The 26,173-nt window shown below is 39.0% G+C and overlaps 1 protein-coding gene across 1 annotated transcript in view; it reads left to right on the top strand.

Moving 5' to 3' along the window:
* ADCY2 (adenylate cyclase 2) overlaps window positions 1–26,173 on the top strand; it is a 236,481-nt gene that overhangs the window by 105,357 nt on the left and 104,951 nt on the right. The gene's annotated exons all lie outside the window — the stretch shown is intronic.

Below are 26,173 nucleotides of genomic sequence, written 5' to 3'. Positions count from 1 at the left end.
AGATGTACATGTATGCTTTGGGAACTGTCAGTTCTTCATGCCCAAGGCCAAGACTGTAAAATCACTGCAAGAAGATATTACTGCACTGTTTTTGAAAAATATTTGAAACTACAATACTGATGAATCATGTGATATAGTTCTAGGGGTCTGGTTTGTTAAGAGGAGCTAGGGGAATTGCATAATGAGACTGTCATTTATTGTAGCAGCTGAATAAAAGGCTTCTCTGATTGCTTTATATAGTTCCTTTTCTCTTTACAAGTTCTGTACAGTGCCTATCATCCTGACAGATAGGTGCTTCATTTAAGAGAATTTGAAATACAAATTAGTTCATCAAGTAGTAAAGAAGATAGGTGTATTTTGCTTTGAAGGTCACCAGACTCAAACTTCTGTGAACTGTTAAGTGTCAGAGAATAGAGCCTTCAGTGACATATTTCTGTTGTCACAAAAAATGCATGGAGATGTACACCTTGTATGTCCCATCTGACCTTAACTGTCATGTCTGTCTCACAAATACCTGCAGCCATTTTAAATGAAGGTTTTCAAGATCCATCACCAGCACTTTTTTTTTTGCAGAAAAAGCAAATGGAGAGTCCATACCAGGACTTTAACAGGTGATGTGTGTTCAGAGGGCTAGCCTTATTCTGCTGGGCAGTTGACTTGCATACTGGCTGAAGATTCTGCAAAACATTTAAGATAGGCTTAAGGAGAACATTTTACAATAAAGGCAGGCTTTGATGGTTAGATGCAAAATCTGCATAATGTACTATTGCAGGAGAGGTTGTGTAAGAGCAGTCATAATTTATAAGTTTCCACCTCTACCTCCATGAGATGTGTGCAGTGAATCAGTAGGCTTTATAACTGATAGTACAACATTTTACTATGTGTTGAGAATATGGATGAGAGTACCTCCAAATTAGTTCCAGTGAGACAGCTTGTGAGTGCAGAGCAATCAATGCCAAGTATATGGGAGCAGTACCACTCCAGACTGGACAGTCTCCAATGATGTGTGGCTGATGTGATGGCTTTGTAGAAGATGGTTAACACTGTTACCTGTGCTTAGGCCTCAGCTGCCAGAATGATGTGTGTAGACCATAAACAAACAGCATAATTCATAGCAGGCATCAAGGTCTCCCTTATTCGGGAGAGACTTGAGCTCTTAGCTTCCTGAGCACAGTTGTAAGGGCCCAGGTTTCTACTATTGGTTGCTTTTTCCTACAGGCATAAGAAATGCATTGGTGTATCTGCCAGAATCAGGAGAGTGTGTTACTGGACACTTTCAGTAGGTGAACTCAAAGGGGTAAGGATGCTGCTTGTAGAAGTCAGTAGTTAGAACACACATAGTGCTAGCTGGTGGTTTCTGTAAATGTGTATTATTTGCTAATTACTATATAATTACTATTACTGCTAATTTCTATGGAAACACGTAAGTAAGTAGCTTTGGTTTCCTGGCACTTCTGAAGATCTTGCAAAAAGGGTTGAGAACCTGACAATGCAGAGAAGCAAAAATAATTGGAATTCTGTGCCAGATGCTTCTGCTTTGTGGTTTGTAGGAATTGTATTTCTAATATGCTGGAGCCCAGCAAGATGGAAAGCAGCAGTAGCCGTCTTTCATTGATAAATTGTGTTGTTTTTACAGAATAATGAAAGACATTGTACGTAATTTGTTATATATATATATAAGTATGTGTTGTCATATTTAGATTTTGATAGAAATAAATATATCAAATTAGTTAAGACATCTACACAGCTCTAAGTAGTGTATTGCAGGTCTGGATTAATAACAGATGGATCAATGTCTCATTAAATGGAAGTAAGTGAAGTATTCTGTGAATGTTGAACTTTTTGACCTCTGATGAACCATTAGCTCATCAGATCTTCTTATATAGATTTCTTTAGCCTATATCCTCTCAACCCCATAATATGTCCCTTATCTTGTGTCACAGTTTTTCCAACCAAAAAGACAAGGAGGTGCACATCCTTATTATCACACTTAAGAATGCTAGATATTTAAATGTGAAAAGGTAAATGAGGATTAATTTGATAAGTTGGTTTGTTTTTCCCAGGGTTAGCATACTTCTTTGTTCGCAAACTTTAGTTCAGAACTGGATGTGCTTTAGTCTGTCTTTTAATACTTCTTGTTTTGCCAAGATAATACAGATCATCCACATTGTTAGTATTCAGGGAGCAAGTCAATCATATTGCTGGCTATTTTTAGAGGATTGGGATACATTGAAACAGTAGGAGCAGGTGCATTTTAAAAAACATTGAATTTGATCAAAGCCTTTATTAGCCTGTGAAAGGTTCTATCATGACCCTTCATTCTACATCTCTTTAGCAAGAAAAAATAATTTACTTCAGTGAGAAGTAACACAAGCTACTTTTATGCAAGTGCAGAGTGTAGGATGAGCTTTTAAATGCTTAGAGCACCGGATCAAATTTGCAGATTTGTCCAGATCATGGACATCATGTCTTTTATAATTGTTTTTGAAAGATGTACAATTTATGTTCCAAATTAGTCCATGAATTTCCTCTTATTTTGTTTGAGAGTAGGCTCATACAAATGTAGCCAACTGTTGTTTTTCAGTTGGATTTTTATTGTATGTCTTCGACTAGCCTTTTTGAGAATACCATTTTGATTATATCAGTAGATAAGTATATTGAATTACCACTCAATAATTACGCCAAAGAACTCAAGAGAAACACCAAATTCATTGTTTTCAAGTGAGACTAGCATACATTAGTATGGTGAAATAGGGGTGTGCATATATATACTGAGGTACAAGTTAGACATATTGTACCCACACCACCGTGTATTTCTGTTAGGGCACAGCAAAGACTGGCTGCTCCCAAAGGGATGGGAAGCCATGGGTGATGACACCTCCCAGCAGGGCAGGGGCCTCCCCAGCCAGCGCCCTGTCCCACAGCACAGGGTGAGCTGGGCAAGTGTGGTTGCTGGCAGCCAAGGTCAAGCAAGAGTCCAGAACACCAGCCAAGTTTGTGGTGATGAGGCAGGTCTGAGACCAAGCCAGGAGGTCAGTCCACAGCTCAGGGTCAGGTCCCGCAATTGCTAGGCAGGTCTGAGGTGAAGCCGGGAAGTCAGTCCAGGGGCCAGGATTAACAGGGTCCACAGCCAGCTCCTACAGCACAGCTCAGTCAGGGGCTGAGCTGAAATGGCGTTCCTGGGCCATGGGCAGAGGCTGAGAGTGGAGGCCCACGTGAGATTGGTCAGGGCCACTAAGGCCAGTCAGTGCCCCAAGGGGCTTTACAATTTCATATGATTTATTGCATAGGAGTCATACTTAGTCTTGGCTTGGGTTTGCACTATATAACATGTGTTTGCCTGCAGGTGTAGATGTGTAGATGTTTATGCCTATTATGAACCACACCTTTATGAACTGTGGTTTCATAGGGCAGTGTTTGATAACACTGGACACTCTGGATTTTATTTCCATTAGTGTACTTTGTTGTGGGAGTCACTTTTAAACTCCCATAGGTAGTAAAAGGCAGTGTTTTGAATGCCCACTTTGGTGTTTCTCACAGAACTTTTCTATCTTTTCAGTGTATATAAAAGAAAAACGTGAAACTATTCTAACCTCTATTAATTTGCAGTCTTATTTCAAGATATATATTTAAAATAGCCTCTCATAATGTTATTTGTCTCACTGATACAGCCTGGCTGACAGTTTGTGGGGGTAATGACTCACTAACACTGAGTGCAAGATCTTAACACTGACAAGCAGTTAGCATAATTGCTCTTCTCTCTCTCTTCTGGTGCTTTGCATCATGAGACATAGGAATATACACTGAGAAATTCTGACAACACTGCATGGAGGTGTTTGTAAGGTGTTGGTGTTCAGTGGGTTCTCTAAAATGCTGTCTTTGAAAAGGAGGCAGTATAATGACAGTTTTAGAAACAACACTCAGGTTGCAGATGAAAATGAATGAAGTTTTGAATCATTGAGTGGGATTTTAATTTTTTCACCAAAACATGGTGAAGCAATACCATTCATGATAGGAACTGAAATATTTCAAAATTTTTTTAAAATTAATTTAAAACAGAGAAGCCTCATACATTTCTGAGACTTGAGGCTGTTAGTAAAGAACAGAAACATTTAAAATACATTATTTGGAACCAATATATAAAATGTGGATTCCTGTAAGTTCAATTAATGCAGTTTAAAATGTAAGCTACTAATATTTTCATGAGCATAGAATAGTTTTTCTATGGGCTTCCTCGTTTTCCTTTTTTTTTTTTCCCCACATAGCTTCAATACTAGTAAGCAGGAAAAAAAAACCCTAGTTTTGGTCTTTTAAATTTAGAATCCATTTTCTACTCCAGGCATGTTCATACACATACAAATGGGTGAGGTGCCAGTCCTTTCTATTACTCTACATGTCACTACCAAAATTAAAGTGTGTTCTGAGGAAGAATTTAAGTGCCACGTTCTGCATGGTAGACCATGTGGAAGATGGATAGAGTATGCAAATAGAAACTGGAGAGAGTCCACTGAAGGGCTACAGGGATAATTAGGGGACTGGAGCTCATGACAGATGATGAGACTCAGGGAACTTGGGATGTTTAGCCTGCAGAAGAAAAGGCTTGAGGGGGACATCTAGCAGCTGCCTTCTGCCTGAAGGAGCTTACAGAGATGTGGTCAGATTTTTCTCAAAGGCACACAGTGAAAGGATCAGAGGCAATAGGCACAAGTTGTGACAGGGCAAATCCTGGCTGGAAGGAGGTAGACAATTCTTCCCTGAGAGAGGGGTTAGGCACTGGGAAAGGCTGCCTGGAGAGGTGGTGGAATCTGCGTGCATTTTCAAGACTCAACTGGACAAGTTGTTATGCTTCAGCTCTTGTTGTGGGCAAAAGGGAACACACTATAAATACAGAGCTCAGAATCTATTGTTAGTCTAAGTCTTAACAATCTAATGAAAATACAACAAACAACTATTAGCAGTATTTCAGTTACAATAATAACAGTCACAGTCCACATTGTCTAATTAACAAAGAAAAGCGTAAATACAGCTAAAACTCTTATGCAGAAAATCTTCTAGTATCTCCCTTTTTTTCTCTGGTATTATCCTCAGTCTTCTGTAACCACGTAGCTCTGCAATACAGTACTGCCCTTGCCATGTGGTTTGTATTGAGTTTGCAAGGCCTCAGGGTCAAGGCTGTCTGAATTTTTTTGACCTTCCTTCAGGTCAAATTACTCGATTTAGCTGTAATATCAATTTTTCTAATGACAAGGTGGCTATAACTAATTAATTTTACTTTTCTTATGGCATGGTACAACTATAGTTATTATATCATAAAATCATAGAATGGTTTGGGTTGGAAGGGAACTTCTGGGAAGTTGGAAGGGAAGATCATCTACTGTTCTCTGCTCTGTGGAGTCAGCTTCTACACCTTTCCTAGATGATCTGTTCCCCTCAGTTCTTATCTTTGGGGAATATTTTCCCTGTTGCCCAACTTAAATATCACACAATGCAATCTAGGCCTGTGAATGCAATTCACAGTGGATGTAAATAACGTTTATTCCTTTCCTCTTTATTACAGCTTTCTGTGCACCTGAAGGCTATTACTCTGTCTCCCCTCAGTTATCCCTTTAATAGGGCAAGCAAGCCCAGTTTCTTCCATTGTGGCTTGTAGGCCTTGTTTTCTAGACCTCTGATATTTTTTTGCAATACTTTCTCCAGTTGGTCCAGGTGATTTTCTGTAATGTTACAACACTTTGGCAGCATTATGTTTCCTGTTAAGTTCAATTTGACATTTCAGAGGACGTTGGAATATAATGTACTATTGCCCGTTCATGTTTGCATTTCCCAAAGTTTGTTTAAAAATCAAATTACTGGAGGTCAGATAGAATCAGCAATTAAATCTGTTCTGTTAATTTCAATTAAATCTACCAGTGCTGGACTGGAATGGTCTTCACTGTTTAATTGGTCTCTCACCACTCCATTCTACACCACTCCATTCTACACAGCAGTTTTCCTGGTTTCAGAGTGTGGCTACATAAACCATTATGCACTTAATTGAAATACAAAAGATCTTCATTCAAGGACAAGTTATTTTTTCTTATTTGCTGTAACCAAAATCTTATAGAAATATGTAGTATTTATCTTTTTTCTCCTAAAGTGAGAAAAAGAAAATTGCCTCTGGCACTTTAGACTACTGTAATTTAAAATGCTTTTATGTTTTAAATGTTTTTAATACAATCGTCTGTCTGTGTAGGGTATTACTCTGATCTAAGAAAAAAAAAATGTCTGCAACGCTTATGTCCTTTAGTTGATTACTGGAAAGTCTGCAAGATCCTTGAAATCTTGTACTCTGGAATTGCAAAAATGTATATTGTGTCAGACTTTTTGTAACTTTAGATAACTCCCTCTTAACAACAGGTATGGCTTTTGTTGCAACTGCTTGTATTTGAAGGCTCTTTCATAGTCTTATTCTTTCGACTGTGTAAGAATCTTCTACTTCCAGCTAACATGCATTTGTGGTTGCTCTGTATTTTAATAAACTAACTGTTGCCTTTCTCCCACACTGTTACTTGTATCCAGTGCTTTGGATTTCCTTTTTACTAATGAAGTAATGAAATCTGATGGAGCAAAGTATTGCAGCTGACTTTTCCCAGATTCACCGCTTTGAATACCCAAAACCATCCTGTAAATAACTTCATCAAGAAGCATTCCTTTTCCTCTGTCATTTGCATTTGTGGCATCCTTAATCTTTGTCAGACATTCTTGTTAAAAGGATCTAAAAATGCATTTTATACCCTTAAATGTAATTCTATTTCCTTCTTTTATGTCTCTCGCTGCCAATAAATTGGAGTCTTCTTCCATGCCTCTTTTCATCTCTTGGGTCATCTCCTACATTCCTCATGTATATCTTTCTTCTTTTAAAGCACATTTTTTTTCTGTATAATCTTTCAGTGAGATCTTCTACCCTATAAAAACCAGGACCAATTTACTCCTTGAGAACGTATCAGTTTCACTCCTAATACTCTATTCCTTCTTTGTGATTAGTCAGATTAGTGCTTGCAAATATTTGTGAGTATCTGATATGCTGGTCCTATTTAAACTTTATTCACCTTCCTTATCCTCACTTCCCATAGGTTTAGGTAGCCATTAATGGCCATTCAATAAACATCTCAAAAATGTAAAACAACCTGCCTGCTACTCCCCTGTAGATAAGCCTGTGCAAAGAATAATCTCTTTTGAAACCACTAAAATGCAAAAGCTAAAGTCAAGTCCCAGCTACTCTATATTCTCAGCTTCTCACCGAGGCTGAGGAACTGCTCGGGGAGATGAGAGTATCTTTGCCTATGGCAAATGCAACAACAGCAGGAGGCTTCAGTCACATCCATATGGGCTGGGTAAATGTTGTGGGCCATGGTCTGTAATGGGTTATGATACAGCATGAATAGGCATGCAGACATGAGCTTACTAAGCTAAATTCCTTGTCAGTTCTTTAACTAAGCTAATCAAAGAAATCCCATAAGGAAAGTAAGCTTTGATTTAGTACCAAACGTTGTACGTGAGCATCCCTGCATGGTTAAAGTGGGAAAAAAAACAAAACCACAAAAGTAATGTTACCTTCAAAAAAAGGTAACTACACAAAAATCAGGAAACTGATTGAAAACAGCATTTAGGAGATGATAACTTGAAATCTGAAAAGGCAGGAAGGAGACATGGAGAGTATTTAAACCACCACGTGAGAGGCTCAGAGGACAAGTATATTTATTTGAAATATTCTAAATAGACTAAAAGAGAAAAGTTGTTGAAAAGCAGAGTAAAAGAGATTGCTAGGAATAAAAAGCATGAGAACAGGCACTCTGAGACAAAGGAAATGACCATCTAGCCCAATATCTTTTTGCTAGCCAGTAGCTTATGCCTATGAAAAAGTGGAAAAGATAATCGTAGGCATATAGTGATGCTTCCCAGTTCTCTGTCTGAGCACAAGGAAATCGTGGCTCAGTTACGTAATGAACCAGAATTGATGTTGTTGCATTTTAAAGTGCTTGATAAATTTTCCATCTATGAATTCGTCTACTCTTTTTTGAGACAGTTTAAGTTTTTGACATCCCCAAGTCCTGTGGCATACTTTTTCAGCTCAACTGCATATGGTGTGAAAAATAATTTCCTTTTGTTTGTTTTAGTCATTGCCTGCATAGTTTTATTCGATTCCCACTTAAGTCAGTCACAAATAGTCTAAAGCCCAGATCGCTGTGCGCCTATTTTAAATTTTCTTCTTCCTTACTACTGTCATTGGATTTTTCAAATTCAGCAGTTATCAGCTTTCTCATTATAGGTCATCAAACGTGACTGCTCAAGCAGTAAGACAGTACCAAATCTGTGTAGCGTTTTTTAATTTTCTGCTTTTAGCAGACAGTGGAAAATTACTCTATTGATGACTTTACACGGGATAGTGAATTTTCAGGCTTTAATGATAACTGACAAGCCCAAACATTCTTGCAGCATTGAATAGGAAGATTACTGTAGCATTTAGAAAACAGTGGTGGCATAGCCATGGCCCACAGCCAAACTCCCACCCAGATACTCACTCACTCCCCCCCAATCCCAGCAGGAAAAGGGGAGAAAATAGGAAAAAAAAACGAGGATGAGAAAGCTCATGGGTCAAGATAATGACACGGAAATCACTTATCTATTACCACTGTGGGCAAAACAGACTCAACTTTGGGAAAATTAACTTAATCTTTTGCCAAATAACATAGCTTCAGCTAGTGAGAAGAAAAAAAAGACAGATATGAAAGCTACACTTTTCCTCCCACCTTTCCCAGGCTCAACTTCACTCCTTCACTCCTAACTTCTCTATGTCCCCTCAGGCAGCATGGGGGGAGGAAGAGGGGTGGTCAGTGCATAGCGGTTCTTCTCTGCTGCTGCTCCTTCCTCCTCATGGTTTTCCTCTGCTCCAGCATGGGGTCTCCACAGACTGCAGTTCCTTCAGTCATACCCATCTGCTCTGGCATTGTTCTCCATGGGTTGCAGTGCAGATATCTGCTCCAACATGGAGCTCCTCCTTCTCCTCTGACCTTGGTGTTCCCTCTGCTGTTTCTCACTCTTTTTGTTCCCTCCTCTTCTCTCTGTTCAGCATTTCCTAAAAGATGTGTAGATGTGGTGCTTAGGGACATGGTTTAGTGGTGGACTTGGCAGTGCTAGGTTAATGGTTGGATTTGATCTTAAAGGTCCTTTCCAATCAAAATGATTATATGATTCTATATTTTCCCAGAGACACCACCAGCTTTGCTGATGGGCTCAGCTGTGTTCTGCAGTGGGTCCGTTGAAGAGCCACTGACCTTTTCCCACAGAGGCCACCTCTGCAGCTCCTCTGCTGTCAAAACCATGCCACCCACGCCCAATGCAAACATAGGTATCACAAAAGAGAGGTGGGGACCGTAATGGCTGGCAGTGGTGGGGGAGGCTGGAAGGGAGCTCTTGGTGACACCTGGTGGGTATGCTGTGTTGTGTGTCCTGTCAAACCATGGCCTCGGTGTTCTGAGACCTTTCTACAGCTTTTCACAGTGCATCTTTCTCCTAGTTATTGTGAATAACTTTGTATCATCAGAAAAAATTGGCCCTGATAGTTGTTCCTGTTCCTTTTGTCACTTCGCTCTAAAACCTGTTCTACTGCGACATTAATTTGTATCAACTTCTTTGATTCATACTGCAGAATTAATAGTTTTGCATCTTCCCATTCTCCTCTTGTTGGTAGGAATGAAAGAAGTTACCTAGCTTTTTGGCAGTCTTCTGCAGTCCATCTTAATCTTCCTTTGGCCCCACCAGCTCTCATTAAACTCCCTGATAGCAAAAATCATTTGTTTCTATTGCTCAGAGATAGTTACTTCTCCAGAACTTTTTTGCATGCCTTTTAGTGATTTTATGCTCTTCTTTATTTCCTATGTTTGGAACAAACATCAGTTTTGGAAGACTGCCTTTCTCCAGTTGCATATGTGATCCTTTAAATCTAGACAGAGTAGGTCCTGACACCTGCCTTCCATCCCAACTCCAAGCTATATTGGCTACTGTGATCTTTCAAATGTGAGAAGACTGAAGGAAAATAAAGGTATAACTTGGCTTTGTTAAATTCCCTTTACTTTATAGGTAACATCTGGTTTTGTGCATGAGTCAGTCTGTCTCAGATACCTTGAATAATGCCATTTACAGCATTGAAGGAAACCCTCAGGCAGCCCAGGGCTGATATGCCGCAACAACTGGGGCTACGTTTCTTTTTTTAATTGATTTTGAAAAAGGCCTAGTGCTCATAGGGACGATGTGCAGCTGTAATATGATCCACACTGACAACACTCTTTAAAAGCACAATTACAGTAAAGAGGTTTATTCCAGATGAGTAACGCCTCATCTCTGATTTTGCAATGTAGAGATGGCTGGAGAAGATCTGTCTGTGAAGAATGACATTCTAAATTAGTAACAACTCCATTTTCTCTCCATATTTACAAAAAAAAAATTGCACCAATAGTCTTCCTTCATATTAAGATATTCTTCCAGCTTATTTTAAAATACCTTCTTACATGGTCATCATACGTTAAGAATGTAACGTATGACGTACATAACATCATATGTTAACATTTGTTTTTTGGTACCATAGGGAAAAAAATATGTTCAACTTGTTATAGTAGTTATAAAAATAGAAGATGGACATGTTAATGTGCCTGGGACTGTTATTGTGACATGCAATTACTCTGCAAATATGTCCAAGGAAATCTGGGTTTTTTTATTGCTCTAACAAGATAATTTAAAAAAATTACAAACTTTTGGTTTTATATCATTTTTTATGTTAAATCTTTCATTTATATGTAATCTTTTGTTGCTCTATTAATATATGCCTTTCTAATGAGAGTTCATTGCTTATCTTGTGGGTGTCCTGTGATAAACTTTTCTCCATTTTCCTCATTTTGTCTAAACTGTAGAGCTAATATTTCTTCCCCATGTGCATTTTCTAGAGATCTTGTAAATTAATGCATGCATCTTCAATGAGTTTGAGGAACAAATGATATCTCATAACCCAATTTAGAATCAGTAGCATATGAATAACATATTGCTGTTAGCTGAAGTCCCATTAATTTTTGCATATCAAATGCAATTAAATATTATTGTTGTTGTTAGTGTTTTTGTCCAAGCTCTGCAAGGTTTCTCAGTGATGCCAACAGACTATCATTAAAAGGCAGAGTAGTGCTATAAATAGATGTACTATAACTTACATGAATCATTGCACCACATTTTTTTCTTACATTTTTTCATTCAGTTAAAATTATTATCCAGGCTGTCAAAGACATAAGTACGTTGTTGCATAGCATAGCATACATTAACATTTTAAAGATATGACTGGCTGAAGGTGAATTGGTTGACAGGTGTGAATAGTATGAATGAAGATAGACCCAAGAGAAAAGGAAGTGGTGTAATATGTCTGGAATGCCAACATGGATGCAGCAGGTGAATCTCAGGAAACTCTGATGACAGCTAAGTAGAATCCCATATGTTGGGGATGCCTTAAAATGCAGGCAGTTGTAAGATCTGCAGAATTCATTATATACTTTCAGGGACATACTTAAAAAAAAGAAACAAGTCAGCTTGATGCGCGTTGAAACTTTGGTAAAAATTAAAAGTGTATGTTATGAATATGTATAGGAAAATAGCCATCCATTTTGAGGAAGAGAGTGACTTTTCTAGATTATGATAATAATGTAGAAGCCATGTGATAAGTGTCTGTTAGTCATAGTGATTTACAGTGATTTCCAGAAAAAGCATGCTATTGTCTTCCATACTAGTAGGAGTAAACTAAGTGATCAGAGTCTCAGCGACAAGATAAAAAAATCCAATGCTATGGAAATGGATGAGCCTTCAACTCTTTTGAGATCTTACGTAAGCAATGAGGCAGGACAACTAGACATACTGTGGACTATGGAGAGCCATAAGAGATGGGGTGAACCTGTAAGAGATGGAGAGAACTGAAGGAGTGACCACAACGTGTGCCACTACTGAAAGTAGATTGAAAGTTTTCGAAAGAGATTCAATATCCTTTTAACCCCCAAAATCACATTAAAATGTGGTCCTGTTCACTGACATCACTGTTAAAATCGAGAAAGCCCTAACAGCATGCACCAAAGGATTTTTATCCTCTACAGGTATGACCAGATGCCCTGAAGATGACTGATCCTGACAGAGAATTGTAGGGGATCCCTCAAACCTTGCTTCAGAAAGCTTCAAGTTGATCATGAATTGATCTAGTTCAGTGGTATTTCTCAGATTTAAAAACATGTTAACATATGAAATCCCCACTGAAAATGGTTATAAGACATTCAGAAAATTCTCTTTAAGTCATAATAAACAGCTGTGGTGCAGGGGCAAAGTGGTAAAAGACCTAATGCGCACACACAGCAGACTTCAAAACTGCCTTACTCAGGCTATGGTTTCAGATCTGGAAAGACTGTTGCTGGTATAGCCTGGGTACCTTTGCTATGTGTAGGAAGGGCCAGCTATTTAGTCCATAAAAGTATTTGACCAAAGTTCTCCCAACTAGCTTCTGGTACTCATTTCTGCATCCTCCTCCTGTCAGCTTATGCAGCCTCTTTGTCCTCATATCCCTGCTTCAAAGGGCATTCTTCCACCTTCTCTTCTAGGAGCTGAATTCATTAAGAGATTTACCATGGAGTAGTAATTTTCAAGCAAGTTTGGTTTCTTTAACACTCATGAAAAATCTGATACAAGATCAGCATATGGTTCAGTCACTGCCTTTGTCTAGTATAACACATTTCTTACAGTTAGAGAAGAGCAGCATTGCTACTGGATTCAAAGAGAGAACCATTGCCAAAACTTCTGTCTCTTCTTGAGCATAAGCATAGACTCTACTTACCATTGTTGTCTTTTAAAAGTGACTCACTGCCTTCTTCCCTTTCCAGACGTAATATCTGAAACTTTCTTTCATAAATTAAACTCTTTCTCCTAAAAATATCACAACAACTAGTCATTTACCTGCAATGAGACACATTTTCATTGAGAGGAAGAAACAGTGGGTAGTGTAAGTGAAAAATCTAGCACTAATTGACAAGTCAACTTTATTATTTCTGAAATGCACAGTCACTTGCAGTTCTCCAGTAGAGTGGCTTATCTTTAATGATGCTGGAATTTCAACCTGTTAATATGGGTAGGTAATAAGACACATTTTTAAGACGTATGAAAGAAAATAAAATTACTGGTATGATACAATGCAAGGTTTTTATTCCATGGAAATGTGTGCTTGAGTTGGTCAGGCGCTTAGCCTAGCCTTAATGAATGAATCAGTTTCTTAGTCTGAAAAGCCCACGTGTTAAAAAAAATACTAAATTGCCCTCTGAAGAGGTTTTTATTTTGTGAGGTAGATTTGGCATTGGGAACATTCTGGCATCAGCTGCAGGGTGAGTGCAGTGACAGCTACTTCTGAGTCATTGCCTGTGTTAACACGGATGGAGGGTTGTTGACCCCTCAGTGAAAGATGCGCTGTTGAGCAAATTAGCAAATGGCACTGCAGGGGCTGCTGTAACCCCACCGTACCCATCACTTTGTGGTAATTTTAAGTGATGCGGTGTTGCCATTCTGTCCCCATTGCCACAAGTTCCCATCTGTCTTGTGTCCGATAACTCTACGCAGGGCAACACCTATGCAGGAGAATATGCTCTTAAGTTTTCTTCATTTAGAAAAGGATGATTTTAGCTTTTCAGCTGTAGGGCTGTGGTGTTGGGTTAATTGCTTTTTTCAAAGGAACTAGACATGATGTAGGATAACATATTTGAATGTTACGTAGGATCCATTGTTGAATACACTGTGTTATTGAAATTAAAGGATTTTTAATATATATATATAAAAAATGAGTATTGTAATGAATTACAGCAGAATAAGAAGATAGCATGGTAGGGTTTCATTAATTTGTGTTTTGATTTCATTTTAATTTCATTATGCTAGTCTCAGCTTTAAGAAGTTTGAAAATTACAAATTTAAGGCATTCTGTCATATCTGTGCCCTTTGAACTTGTAAGTTGGTATACAGTACTTAATTTTATGAATCACAAATAGAGCCAAGTTAGGCACTTGTTCAGAAAGGTATCTCTAGTCATGCCTTAAACACACTTAAGTTACCCACTCTTGTAAGTCATGTTGGGTGAATTCAAGTGCCTGTTGATACAGAATGTAAGTGCATATAAAAAGAAATAGTAGAAGTTTTAAAGGATTAGGCTGTGTTGTGTAGCTTGCCTGCTTTGTCTTCCTGGAAGTATACTAAAGTGTTAAAAATCAATCATAAGAAAGCTACTTTCCCTCCAACATTGAAAGCAAGGTATTAACTCAGTTGATTCTAGACCAGCTAGTTGTTCTTAATCACAAGAAAAAGAAAAAGGAAAAAATAAAGGAATAGAAAGGCATTCAATTTAATCCATTTTTAATATTTAATATGTTGTTATCATGACTGCAAATTGGTAATAGAGTAATTTTAAATAACTGCAAGAGCATCTGAAATTTTGCTTAGATGAAAGGGGATACTGAAAAATGTGAAAAATTAAAAACAAAATTATCTTTTTGACACATTGAATTAGCCTTGAAAAGAAAATGTTACTCTAAGTGTAACAATGATTAGAAAGAAGCATGAGGTATTTTTTTAACTGCATAGAAATGAACTGATTTGTCTTTTTCAGAGTAAGTCCATATTCCAGAACTATGCCATGTAATTCCTCATAGTAAATCTAGTAACTAATTTTTTTTTTATTCTTCTGCATTCATTGTGGAAGAAAGGAGTTTCCCAAGTTGATGGATGACTCATTACAGCATTTATCTCAAGGTGAAGTGCGAGGAGGGGAGGTCAAGGAATAGATAGACTAAATAAAATAAGCGGTAATGCATCCTCATATCTGTGTATTAAGCAGAGTGATCTAGAAAAACTCAGGAATGTTACAGCTGAAATGCTGCTGCTACCTCTTGTGTGGAGTCTCTCACCAAGAGTTGCATTGATACTGCGGGATAGGAGGGAGGCAATTGTGATGCCAATTTTGGCAGACCTCCAGGAGAGACCAGAGGACTACAGACATAGAAACCCAATGTCTGTTTTGGACGTATTAGTGAAAGTAAAATATAAGATCAGTGCACATTTGGGTGACGTATGGAAGAGTCAAGACAGCTTTTGTAGAGAAAAAACTAAGAATTCTCTGAAGGTTTCAGTGATCTTGTGGATGAGAATGATCCACTTGATATGGGCTGCCTGAATTTCTGGAAGGCAAGATCCCTCACAAAAGGGTCTTGAAGAAAGTAAGTAGTCATTGGACAGGACAAATGTATTTGCATGATCAAATATTTTTAATTTGATTAGTTCTCACCACTGAGAAATTTTTTAAAAATTTATACTGTTTTAAAAATTCCCTCTAATGTCCCTTTAATTTTCTTTTATGCTCAGTTATTTTTAAGTAGCTTTCTGCATTGCTCCAAAAAGCAAAGATTTGAGTGAAAGTTGCTTATCAACCATAAAATATGTACAAGTCCCAGAAACAATAATTTGTTGTTGGAGCATGTTCCACCACTTTGCAAGAGTGTTATTCACAGAAGTGCTTTAGTGTTGCATAGTACACCATAGCATGGAGATCTGTCAGCTTTACAGTGAGCTTTATGCTACCAAAAGTAAATCTGTAAATAAATTTGATTTGTTATGTAAGATATTTTTAGATCTCTATTCATGTATAGAATAAAGCCTGAGTATGCAAGTATACAGATGGTAGTTTATGTACACTTCTAGAAGATGAAAATAATACTGAAAGAGTAATTTTACTGGAATTCATAAGGTGCAGGTTTGCTGTTTTTTTTCTCGCTTTACGGTGGCCAGATATATTTGTGTATGAAATAACATGGATATTGAGAGTAGGGCCAATTGTTACTATAAAATTAACAGCAGGCATTTTCCTTGCTTCTTCATAAAAATGTTTCTGGCTAGTGTTTGAAAATAACAACTATGTTTACTACTACATCTTGCAGTGTAGCTTGGGCCCCAGCTTTTGGTGTAGCCCCATGCTTTCTTGTTGACCATTTATAAAAAAAGCAAACCCATCAGCTTTAGGTAATGGAAAGTATTTTAAGTCTGGCCATCTGGCACAGCTATTTTTCCTTTGTCTCCTACATCACGCTGAAGAAACATGATTTCCAGTCCCTCCTGAGCCATGTTTTGTTCCTTTCTGTTTACTCCCTTCTTCTGCACTGGAAGCGGAAACATGATGATACTGCGTTGCATACGCCGGTGGATTTCTGTACCGCTTAAATGGAAAAGTACATCTGGGGAGTCATCATTTCAATGTGCTGCTGTTACACACTAGAAACAAGCATCTGAAGAATGCAAATGTGAATCCAGAAGTTGTGCTGGAAGACACGAGGTGAAGGGTCTGAGTGGCTATTACTGTCCTGAATTCAACAAATTTTGCCCTACTGGAAGAGCTGTAGGTTTGCCAAAGAAAGATGGACTGGTTGCACTGAAACAGCTGTCAGTATTTCAGCATACCGTTTCAGACCAAAACACCAAGCTTCTTTGGAGACTACGCAAGGAAAAGAATACAGGAGAATGGCAGAGGAACTGATATCACACCAGACAGATAAGATGTAGACCTTTATCTGTCAAACGTTAAATAAGAATTACCTTGTGTATGTGCGGTGTCATTCTTTGAACAGCAGTTGTTATGAGCTAAAGGATGAGCTTTTGCAGTGAAAGTTTCTCTTGACTCGCCCAAATATGAGACAACCTTTTGTCCCCAAATAATTTATAGAATTTGCTCATTGCATGGGTTGCAATCCATACAGGAGTAGGCGTAGCTGCAAAGGCTTAACTTTGCTGGATCACTGAAAGAGTTTATTCAAACTTTAAATTACACTTGGTTTGATGGAGCATGACTCATATAGGTCCTTGGGTGGAATAGCTGCCAGTCTCAAAAATACTGGGTTTTATTTACAGCACAGTTAACTTATTTAGAATATTAAAACTTATTTAGAATAAGTTAACTCTTCAACCAAGGAAAACTCAGAATTGCCTGTGAAACAGAGGAAATACCAATATTTGAAAATAAACCTTTCATTGAGTCCTTGCAGGGCAGAGTTTCCTCCAGCCTTCTTCTAAAAAGCCCTTCTAGTTCAACAGCTTCCAGTGTCTTCCAACATTGAAACAACCTCAGGAAATTCCTTCCGGGTCTCTAGGAAATCTTCCTGTCACCTTTACTCTTGGTTGACAATCTACTTTGCAGAAGTCCGTTGCACTGCAGCAGAGTAATATCCCGCTTCTCCGTGTTCTCTGCCTGCTTGCTCCATCCTGTCTTCTGAAAGGTTCCTTCTGCTGCACCTCTCAGTGGCTCTCATTTAGATGAATCCACTTAACTCAGAGTGCAGCATTTGGAGAATAACATTTGGTTTTCCTTTCTTCCCTTCCAGTCACGCCCCTTGGAAAAAAAAATATTTTTTAATACTGAGATTGTAAACTGCAAACAAGCAAGTTCTGCAATGACCCCAACCGAATATATAGGGCACTTTTCTTAGGAAGGCCCTGATTCATCAGAGCACATCAGTGTATTTAGCATGTTCTGTGGATTCTTGGCAAGACTTAGCATGTGCATGTTGCTAAGCTGTGCTGGATGTGGCAATGTAAGTGCTGCTGAATACAGCTATGAGGCTGTCATGGGGAGAACGACCATTTTAAGGTGTGCCTTGGAGGCTTTACCAAATCAGGGCTGAAAAGGAAATTGGCTCCCTTTGGCTTATTAATAACAATAGTGTGCTAATAAAAATCAAAAAGTATATTTTATAGCATTTCTTAGTACAGGTGGCTAAAAACATACAGAAGTCTTTTTTTTTTACCTTTTTCTTCAAAATCATACAGTGTAAATGGTGGGAACAGCAATGCTAGTGTGAAAAAGAAGTACATATTCTGTAACCTTTGCTAATATCATGCATAAAGAGTTTTTAAGCAGTAAAAAAATTTCACCAAGAGGACTGGAACAGAAGCCAAATATGAAAATAAGCATCCTCTTGTACTAAAGATGTAAATTTTAAGTTCTGCCTCCCTTTTCAGGAATTACAGTTCCTGTATGCTAAATAGTCAGCATTATGTGCCTGTATTGCTGAGGTCTCAGTGATAAATAATAAATTATGATCTTGTGAATTACATGGTAAAATGTTATCAGTTATTATATATACTCAGAAAAAGGTGTGTCTTCAAAATTATCTTCTGGTTTCCTTTAATTTTGTCTCTCTGAACAGCAACACAATCCTCATTGCCAACATGTTTTTCTGATGGATAGATGTGTTAATCCATGTTTAAAATGTGGAGTTTCAAAATTCATCAAAATAAATACAGGCATGGAGTATATTGTTGATGTATGCTGCAAATTATCAAAAAAGGATTTTAGGTAAAGAAGTCACAAACCATTTCCAAATTTCTCAAAAGCTTGGAAGTTATTTAAGTGCAGTAATCATAGAATAGATTTAATTCATCCATGTCATATTTGCCATTAGAAATAACACTGCCAAAATCAATCAGCTGCAGCTTTGGTGTTTGTTTTTACAGTATATTTGATTCATATTCACATGTACAAATGTGCTGGCATCAGTGTGTAAACTGGGATTCCAAAACAATAGAAATAAAACGTGGAATTGGTAAGAATTAGACCCATTTAAAAGCCCTCAACATGTGAGGCTTTTAGATAGACACGAGTCTGGACCTAATCCCGCTAGAGGGCAAACTGGGACCCAGCCTTTCCTGTGTTGAAGGACATTCACCACGTGTCTTCACTGGATTGTCCCTCCCATGAGAGAGAAAGAGGGAGAGCAGCAGCCCTTGCACAAGAGCTCAGGGATTAGGGAATTCACCCAGAGTGCTGTGGAGACAGGAAATCTAGTACATGCTTCAGTGATTGCTAAATCATTTTGTTTTGGAGCGGATTAGCTTCACCTGAAAAGGCTGCTAGGACTCTACCTCCAAAATAACTTCATACTCACTGATAAGCATTTTTCCTTGGGGATAGGAAGAGAGAGGAGGTCTCTTGTGGCAGAGGACTGTTTTGAACATGGTCACTCACGGAGCACATTGTCTAACCCCTGTTAAAACATGAAAACTTAGGGAGCTGACACCCTGTTTCTGCAGCACTGGTAGGTATGGCTCTGTACTGAGCCTGCCTTAGCAGCCTCAGGTAGCAGGGGGCTGTGGTGGTGAGCTGTGAGGGGGTTGTCATGAATCACCACATGCCTGTAAAAGCTGCCTCCAGCCTACCATGAGGTGCATGAAAACAACCATGTGAAAAAAATCCTTTGTGTACAAAATCTTGCACCAAAACTTTATCTAATCAGGGGCCCACAGTGCCCCTGCTGAAACATGGTTAGAAAGAAACAGGCAGCTGCTGGAGGCTGGAAACAAGCTGCTGGGTGTGGGGGACACTCTGCATCCAAAGAGGGTACCTACACCCCTGAGGGGCTGCGGCCTGTGGACAACCCACGCTGGAGCAGGGACACAGGGACACACTTAAGGGCACCGCAGCCCATCAATATCCCAGGCTGGGGCAGGGACACTGAGGAGAAGGGCAGCGGAAACCATTAAGCAGAGAGCAGCAGAAGTGATTAAGCACAGAGTGGGGGAAACAATCACAGATACCACCTCAACTTCCTACACTGCCTGTTGCCTTGTCACAGGAATTTTGATGGACTGACTGTAATCCACAGCAAAAATAAGAAAAACTGGGACTGGAAAGTGTGGAGGATAGATTGTGTAAGTGTTTGTCTCAGTGTTTCTTTTCTTCTCTTTTTTCAAAACTGCAGTCATACAATGAGAGGCTTATTTTTGTTTGCAGTAAATTAATTCAAGTAAAATTCCCTGACTCTAGACTGTTTTGCCCACAACAGAGTCCCAAGGAAATAAAGGTGCTTCATTGCAGCCTGAAGCTAAGCACCTGGTGGCTCTGAGTACAGAAGTGTAAGCAACACCCTTTTCTGGGAATTTCCTACTTACATGGCCTTACGCTTTGGAAATTGTACACACAGTAACATGGCAAATGTTGTTTAGGAGTTTTAGAAAATAAACCCAGGATAATTCTGGAAGCTTAAACACTTGCTATGATTTATAGTAAATTCTGTTTTGTGAAGTTTGCCTAGTAATAAGTGTTCATGGATAGTTTATTATGTATCTGCCGTACAGTAAGTTACTGGTTTTTTTCTTGATCAGGTTCCTCAAAGACAATTATTTTTCAAAACTCTGCTTTTCTTCTTTATTTTCCAGTGGGAGCAAAGTTTTTCATTTAAAACTTTCTATATTTAGTAGCCAGTAAATATAATCGTTATAGAGCAATGGGGAGATTTCTACAAGATACATATTCTGTGAATAAGTGAAAGAGAAACTTTCATTCCCAAGATAGAGATATAATGCAAATCATTCTTGTTCCCTTGAATTTAGACCGTTGTAAGGAAACAAAAGGTCTGCTTATGAATACAGTAACAGTGTATACCCTCCAGACATCTGCCTGTTAACTTTGATCTCTACATACGGTGAGTCTGCTTCCTCTGTCTTCAAGGCTAGGAAGTGAGCTGCTGAATGAATGGTGACGCTTATTGCTGCTCAGAAAAAAAGGTGTTAAAATATACAGCTTCTGTCATTAAAATTTATCATCGCTGTTTCACAAGAAGTAGGATAGATCCTTACTGTAGGTTCACTTTTCATTTATATATGGATGAAATAAATTTCTTGATTTAACTTCTACTTGAATAAACTTCTCCCTTCATTTAAGCAGGTTGTTGTACGGGCCAATCCTATCATTACCTACCTCTGCTCTTGACTGATCTAATGAAGAGATTGAGAGTTTTGATACATTTGATACATTTTTATTGCTGTCTTGCCTTGCTTCTGACCGCTGTGTCTGACCCACTTTGAACTGTTTATGAGCTCCCTACAGGCATAGTTGGGTGACTGATCCTTGGTTTTGATCGTGACTGATCCTTGGTTTTGATCCTTCTTCTGTGTGGTGACTAACATTTAATCACACAAATGTGTGGTATCTGATAAAATACTGGATAATTACCAGTGAAATACAGAAAGAAAGCCATTCGTACATGCTTAGTTGGCATTCTGTAAGCAGATGGCTAAAACATCAGCAGGCAAAGTCTGAGGTAAAAACCAGTTCCATGCTAACTAGAAGAGCATGGAGGATCTATGCTGTCAATGTGCTTCAGACATGATCCTCTAACTTAAATGCCATGCTGTGCCTTAGAAGTGCTTTTGTTTTTGCTTTGGATTTGATGGTTTCAACCACAAGGTCTGACTCTAAACTAGGCAGCTGAACAGGAAACCTCTGTCTTTGGGGAAAGGGCTGCATAGATACCTTTCAAGCGGTACTCTCGAATTAGTTCCCTGACACATCCCATGGATGGTTTGGAAGAAGAAAAAGATGGAAGAGAGAGCTGTGTATGGTTTTGTTCATTTCTAGTGAAAAAATAACATAAAACTCTTCTCATCAAAATGTGAAATGAGATGTACTGGAGTTAAAAGAATTGTATTGAGCAAATGCCAGCATTGTAATACTTCACCATTATTAAAGGCTGATGTAGTAATAACCAATGTCATCAAGCATTCTTTGCAAAATGCTGCTTCTGTCTATTCAGCAGTGGTCTTGAGATATATAAAACTTAAAGCAAGATTTAATAGGATCAGACAGAAGCAAACCTTGAAATTGTGTCAATTAATTAAGCAGCTCTGGCTGTGTGTGTTGTTATGTTCTGTTTTTACTCTATTGTTTTGCTGTTTGATGACTCGACTCTTCAACACCTGCAAGATAGGCACGTATTCTGAAGGTGCAGTGAACTTCATTTGCAAAATTATTCATAGCCTGCATATACAAACTGTACTCTATGCATAAACATTAAGCATCCCCAAAGTTCCTTGGAGGAATTTGTCTTTGCCAAATATGTGGTGAGCCTGTGCATTTAAATGAGCTTTCAGACCCATACACTGAAACCACTGCAGTGAAGCGGTACTTTCAGGTAGCTTTAGTGTTTTTTGGAGATGAAGGTGACTGGCTAGATGTTAACTGTACATTCGCAGAGTTATTCAGTAGCAAATGAGCTGGGCACACTGGGGGTGCAGGGTGGTGCATATTTAGCCTGAAAACCAATACGTATATTTCTATCAAAAGCCTGTGTCGGTTGTACCATTCTTGCTAAGTGAGCAAGTCGTGCCACAGATGTTTTGCTATTACAAAATGATTTGAAGACACCTCATCCCCTCCTGGAGGCTTGGAGGGAGCTGGGGGCCAGTGCAGGGAGGGCAGCCCCTCTCCCCTGGGCAGAGGCTCCTGGGCAGCATTGCGGGGGCAGATCCCTGTCTGGCCCCTCCAGTGGGAGCTGCTCGTCAGCTGTGGCTCTGCCTCTCGGCCTGGCCTCAGCTACATCTCCCGTGAAACCGCCGCCATGCCTGTGCCTGGCCACAGGCCCCTTGGTCCGGCCTCAGGGCCAGTCCCTGACCTGCATCTGACTTCCTGGGCCTCCCTGGGCCTACCCCAGCCTTGGCCCAGTCCCAGCTCACCTGTGGACATGTCTCATCACCATGAGCTGGACTGGCAACCTGGGCCTTTGGTGGCCACCCCGGGCCTGCCCCACTTGCCTGGCCATGGGACAGGGACCTGACCCGCTGGCAGCTCCCACTGGGGGCTCTCTTTCTCACCAGAGCAGCCCTCTCACGCTGTACCCGGACACCTACAGCTTGTCTTCTGCAAAACATCTTCATGAGGGAGTTCGCGTCCCGTGGCTGGTGAAGCAGCAAGCTACCGAAAGGATGGTGCTCTCATTCCACTTGTGTGTATTGATTTTCTGGTTTTGATATCGGCTCCTGGCATTGCCAGCCTTGAAATTTCACCCACAGGATCATGAAGTGAAAAAGTCTTATGGTGCTGTGCTTGGGGGATTTGAAAAAACTCATTTTCCACAGGGGAAAAAAACCCAACAGCACAGATGAATGTTGCTAGCAATGGGGAGCCCTTTAGGAGGCTGTTAATGAACAGACGAGAGTTCATAATTCTGTCATCAGAAAAGATGTCAGCTGTGGCGTAAAGCCTGTACTAGCCACGAGTGAAAGCAAAAGCAGCAATTAAGTAGGTGAAAAAATGGTTCAATATGACAGAAGTTGTGATATGTAGGAGACTTCTAGATGTCAGGAAGAATCCTTGCCTTTTTTTATCAAGGTTGATGGCAGCATTTTGGAAGTATTCCAGGAAAAAAAGCCATCCTAACAAATGAAGGGCCTGCCGTTAGATAGGAAGAGTATAAACAATCAGTATGACATAAAAGATGCTGCTATAATGGTTTTGTGTTTGGAAATAGATAGAGTGATTTACTCAACATTTTTCACAAAATCAAGTCATATGAAAATGTTTCTCAGTTTTTAATGGGGAACAGGTTTGGGTTAAGTAACTTTCCAAAAGCAGTAGATTTCAGTAAGAAGTTTGATGCAATGATGCTGGGCATTCTGATTAAAAGTACTGACACTGCTCCTCATCAAAAGAGCACAGTCTAATTGATTTTGAGTCGGCTAACTGGAAATTGTCAGTGGAAGTGTTCAATGAATTGGCATGTGTGTCGTGTTCTGCAAGAACCAGTTCCCATCCTTTATGCTATTATGTATTTTTTACTAATGATCTAGGAGATACATAAAGACAATCACAGTCAGTCACTTTTAAAGAAAAGCCAAATATTGATCTGATAGTAAATACAGTAATATAGAATTCTTTATAAAGTATATTCATCAAGGCAAGGTATACCTTTATAATAACCGTCTGGAAAGTCATAATTCTAAAGGCAAAGAGTATGGGTCATAGCTAGAATATTGGAAGGCTTTAACTTTGAAAACTATTTTGAAGACACAGCAGACAGAGAACTCCAGAGATGTTACAGCAGACAGTTGCGCAGTGTAAGTCATGGACATGCTGAGGGGAATAGGGCAAGAGGGTATGTGTGTGTATGTCTTTGTTTACTGGAGCACAATGTTAGGATTTGTGTCAAATGAACTCTCAAAAAATGTTTGAAGGTTGTTTAGGGTTTAGAGAAGAGAGTGTAGAAAATAGTTAGGAGCAGGAGATTTATGGAGCTAAGTCTGTTTACCTGATCAAAAAGAAAATTAAGTTATCTGATCAGTGTTTACGGAGAAAAGAGTGTGGACATTAATCTTGAGCTGAGAAAGATATAACAGGACCAAGACTTCAAAGTAAGAAATACAGAACACATTTTTAAGTTTTTTACAGTTCAGCTGATTAACCACTAGAACAAACAGCTAAGGAGTTGATGAATTCTCCATCTCTTGATGTCTCTGTAATCGAGATTGAATACTTTTTTTGGTGTGTATGAGTAAAATGCAATTTATTCGTCTCAGTACAAGTAATAAGGTTGGTGGAGGTTACTAACATGGGCTAAATTTAAGGGGATAATAGTGCCTAATTTTTAAAAACCATCTACCCTCCCAGTTAGGATTCCAAGTTAGCTTTAAGAAAAAACAATTTACATCTGTTTATCCTAGTAGGTGTATTTAAGAGACTGTGCATGAGATCTGGGTAAACAGTACTATAAATTGCCAAACAAGTACCCTGTTGATCGCCATCTCTATCAGCCACATGGCTGATTCATCATTGTGTGATCAGGAATCACAAGATTCCTTTCTTGTAGATTATTTCTTGGAACATTTCAAGGGCAGATGAAAATTTTATTTTATCCATGTTTATTTGTAAACTTTGTTGTGAAGCTGGATGCATGTATAGGCTAATTACTCCTGTCTTATTGACCTGGTTTGTGAAATTTGCTAAATAGATGATTAGACATACACCACAGGAATCTGAAAACAAAGCCCAGTCCACAGAGAAGTAGAATTCAATATTCAGTGTCGTAAATGACATTGTAAGGGACAAAAATATCTCTATATGGAATTAGAGGGACAAAAATGTCCCGATATCACTTCATTGATCTACATATATGTAGTTTTTCTGTAGATTTCTTCAACGTCAGAAGCTCGACAACAAAGATGGACATTTCTTCCAGTAAGACCAAAATTTGGACCTGCAGTTCCCTCCATAGACGAGAGAGAGAGAGTGAAAGAGAGAGAGATACTTGCCCCCTGCTGGAGTTCAGTATTAGATTCTGTGAATGGCCTTGAAGTACAGTTTCTCTCCTTTGAGAGTCACGCGCTAAGCTAATTTTAATCTAGTGAGCCCTATCAGAATACCTTTGTCTCTCCATCATGACATTCTGTTGTTTATATTATTTAAGAGATCAGACTAGATGAAAGAATATTTGGCCTTTAGATCTGTAAATTCTTAGAATTATTTATGCTTTGGTCAAGAGAAGAGTTGATAGTCATGTATTCTTGTACAAATGAGTGAATCAGAATTGGTAGTCTACATAACAAAACAGGAATGAGCAAATAAGTAAAGCATTATTGCTTCAGGTGAAGAAGAGTTTGATTTGTGAAATATGCACTTAAGAAAATGTACTGTACTGAGCATTTGAGGATATTTTGCTTGCTTACTGCGTAACAACAGTATGACCTCCATTGTGCAAGATACTGCAAATGCAATTGCCACCTTGCAAAAACCAACACAGTCCTATGATTTTTAACTGAGATATGCTAGCTTACGCTAGCTAAACAAACATCCTTTATCAAGCTTTAGGGGAGCGATGAGTAACTGGCAATGACTGCTAAAGTAATCTGTATAATTTAGGAAAAATTCTGACAAGGAAATCAACTTGGATGTGAGCGTTTGAGAGCAGGAACTCAAGAAATAGTTTGACAGATGCCACTGAAAATCCTCAGTTAGAGAATCCAGGGAGAATGACCACTTGCTAGCCATCTTCTGGGATCCAGATGGCCATGTTCTGAGAAGCGGGAAGTGCTTAACCCTACAGTATTGAAAGACACTGTAATGTGTATTCAGTATGGATTGTGTACTCTGTCTTTTAGCCCTAGGACTTAAAGATGTCAGCTACAAGTGATCTGAGTGGGAGGGGAAATCATAGCCCCAGAGAACATGGTCAGGAAATAGTCTTGTGTGCATGAATCACATGTGCTGACTGTAAGGTCATATGTTGGTAGCATTTCAGGGAAAGACATTTGTGAGGGGATTTTTCTTATT

The sequence above is a fragment of the Nyctibius grandis genome, chromosome 3, assembly GCF_013368605.1.
Source record: "Nyctibius grandis isolate bNycGra1 chromosome 3, bNycGra1.pri, whole genome shotgun sequence".
In the NCBI taxonomy this organism is placed as follows: domain Eukaryota; kingdom Metazoa; phylum Chordata; class Aves; order Nyctibiiformes; family Nyctibiidae; genus Nyctibius; species Nyctibius grandis.
The sequence above is the reverse complement of the archived record's forward strand: the minus strand, read 5'-3'. Positions and strand labels throughout refer to the sequence as shown.